Below are 3,341 nucleotides of genomic sequence, written 5' to 3'. Positions count from 1 at the left end.
TGTTCCAATTGGACACTGATTTACATGGACTTGGAGAAGGTTTTTTTCTTCTACAAATCATTATTAAGTATATGTTGAAACATTGGAAGCACCTGAAATTATTTCTAAAGATTAAAAACATTACCATTTGTAACTTTGACATCACTTTCATTACTATTGTACTTTTGATATCTGATCATCCCTACCTACGTATATTTGCAGTGCTATCAAATGTTTTCAGCTTTAAGCCTAAAATTGTCACAATTAGCATATTTATTATCATTATAATTTGTAGTCTAGTTGATATATGGGAAAATTTTACATTTGAGAAAGACCTGCCTTAGCTTAAAATCCACTTCATTACATTTTAAGAATGTGACAAGACAGTCCCAATGTTGCAATATTGGCACTTATTACTTGGGGGTTACCAACCGTTGTCAAATTGAAATTACAGCCCATTTTGTTCATGGAAACTTCTACTTGATACTGTAAACCTTACAGTATCAAGCATTTGTGGCTGGAGAAAAAAAAGGTATTACTATTATTTTACTTCTAAGGGTATTATAAACATTTATCCTTTCACTCACAAGTAAGTGTAGCTTGATTGCTCACTTAAGACTACCATGGAGGAACACAGCTTGTTAGAATGCAGAAATTAAGTGACAGTTAAGTGCCCAGCCTGAATCAATAAATATACAACACAACGTATACACCTAATACTGAAGGAACATCATGAAAGAGGGGTTAGAAGTGTACAAGCCAGAGGACCAGGAAAACATATATTAGGTAGTATCTTCCAGAAATGTTAGAGATTCAGTACTTGTGACATTTCAATAATATGGTTACCTGCACAAGCCTGGCAAAATGGCCAACCACACCAGTCAGCACGATGAGCCTACTGGGTAAGGGAATTTTACAAAGGTCTACTCCTAGATGAAGAACATAACTCAGTCAATGGCCGATGATGGAAAAAGAGTGAATTTTTTGCTGACGTGTGTTCCTTGATGTTATCCAGCTCCAAGTGGTTAGCTTTAAACTCAGATATATAGAAGCATCACTCAGTCATACTCATATGACTCAGTATTGAATATATGCAATAATTATCATAATCATCGCAGCAACAATAATAATTATACTTGCAGAGGTCACAAACCCAAGAAGTAATTGAGAGGCAAGGAAGCAGGTGAATGGAGAAAAAGAAGTGTTGAGAATTACATAAATATCCTGTACTTACATATATAAAATTCACAAAAGATGTTTTCAATGGAATGTTAGATAGTATTTTTGTGCTTATTTCTAATTTATAATATTGAGACTGAGAGTAAAACACATTAAATTACTGTGTCACAAATATCAACAGGTTCTTGCAATGCTAAACATACATTTATCAGTCCCTGTAGATACATCTTTTCCAAGAGAGCATGCAAATATATACTAGATCCATCTGTAAATTTCATGGAAATGCGGATTGCCAAGGACAAGTCTTGGTTTGGAAAGGGGTCCCTAAGAGATGGGGTGTTTGGGAGCTGTGAAAAGAAACACTCAAAGTCAAATCGTGGGTCCAAACTGGCAGCCTAGGTTCAGCTGATAGGACTTTCCAGAGGGCTCTTTCTCTCTCTCTCAGTCTCTCTGTCTCTCTCTCTCTCTCTCTCTCTCTCTCTCTCTCTCTCTCTCTCTCTCTCTCTGTCTCTCTCTCTCTCTCTCTGTGTGTGTCTGTCTCTCTCAGTGTGTGTGTTTTCTGCTCTGCTCTAGACAGATTTTTCTTGCTATTCTAAAAACTCCTCTTGAGACAGCTCTCTCTGCTAGTAAAACAATTGTAAAAAATATCTGGAGAACTCATAGGTTTTCTGACCGAAGTCAAAAAAGCTGCTGTAAAATACTTTTTGGATCTTCTGACAAAATCAGAAATCCTGCTAGAAAAATGGTTGAAGAGCTGTTTTCTCTCTCCAGACATCTCCTGACATCTCAGCTCTCTCCAGAGAAAAATTCTGAAGAACTGCTATTGTTTTTTGCTAGCTCATCTCATGCAGATCAAAAGCCCAGTTTTTTAATTTGCATATCAATTTAGTCATTTATCCCAGGGTTTTTTTTTTTTTTTTTTTTTTTTTTTTTTTCTATGTATCAGCATCCCTTGACCTGAGCATCTTAAATCTTGGGCAAGCATACATTTTCTTTTGACATTGCAAAAGAGTTCAGAGATCTGCCTGCCTCTGTTAAGCAGAGGGGATAAGCTAGCTGGGTGGGGCCCTGACGTGAAAGTATCATTTCTACCACAACTGGGCCTATACTGGCTGTGTCACAGGTGGACCTTGAACTCAGGAATCTGCCTGCATGTATATCTCCCTGCCTTTGTATCTTTTTTGATAAGCTGAATTATAGTGTAGCTGCTTTTGTTCCTTTAGATTCATGAAGTCCCCCATAACTCATATTACATTTTTACATTTTTGCATAGTTGAGAAGTTATGGATTTTTAAACTCATGGTTTTGGAGTTATTTTCCAAATCCTTAAGGGCTGTCCTGAAGGTACCAGAGTTTACTATTTTGCTGAAACAAAGCCACGCCCTTTATTCCTGGACTCTTGCTGCTTCTTATTATTATGGAGACATTAACATTAACAGGGAGGACCTTCCTCAGAAGGAAAAAGTCCTCCACTGCCAGTACTGGTTCCACAAAATATGTATGTTATTACACAAACAAGCCTTTTGCTGACAGCAGCCATGGACTTCCATGAGCTCACACCAGGACCCTGTCTCAGGGGCAGAAACCAAGCCACTCTGTCCCTACTAAGGCCACACCAGGCTGGGCAGTTGGTACAATAAGAAATGTTTAATTTTGGTTTAGCTTCTAGTCTCCAGTCATCATATTTTCCTTATTTTATACATGGATATAGTGAAAAGGTTTAATCTAATTAATGTGCTCTATTAATTATAAAGTCCTCATATGATGAGAGGTCTTTTATGTAAAACATCAGTCATTGAAAACAAAAAACAAAACACAAAAAGAAAAAAAAAAGGAAAAAGCATTGACAGAGAGAGCCATTCTGAAAATTAATCAGGATATAAGTCTTACATTTTAGCTAACTTTGCTTCTGTCACTCAAACAGGTTATAATGTTCAAGGTTGGAGTGTGATCTATTGCTGGGTTGGTAATGACAGTCAAGTTTGCCAACACAATCACAGCACTACATTATCTCAGTCATTGCTCTGTAAAGTGTTCTGGGATACCTTGACTCTGAAAGGCTATAGATCAAGTCTATTGTATTTTATTCTATATGGTGCCTGACTCTGGGCAATGCATATTCAACAAGATGAATAAAAGGACCTCCAGATGTACTCTATTAATGTGTGCAGGCATGCAGTCTC

At 37.1% G+C, this 3,341-nt stretch overlaps 1 non-coding gene across 1 annotated transcript; it reads right to left on the bottom strand.

The window, feature by feature from the left end:
• Positions 1 to 1,861: 1,861 nt before the first annotated feature.
• Positions 1,862 to 1,924, bottom strand: LOC117715923 (U7 small nuclear RNA). The gene has a single exon (XR_004607704.1). It is a non-coding gene; the product is annotated as a U7 small nuclear RNA (small nuclear RNA).
• Between the last annotated feature and the right edge of the window lie 1,417 nt (positions 1,925 to 3,341).

The sequence above is a fragment of the Arvicanthis niloticus genome, chromosome 9 (assembly GCF_011762505.2).
Source record: "Arvicanthis niloticus isolate mArvNil1 chromosome 9, mArvNil1.pat.X, whole genome shotgun sequence".
NCBI classification, from domain to species: Eukaryota; Metazoa; Chordata; class Mammalia; order Rodentia; family Muridae; genus Arvicanthis; species Arvicanthis niloticus.
This window is presented reverse-complemented; position numbering and strand designations above follow the sequence as displayed.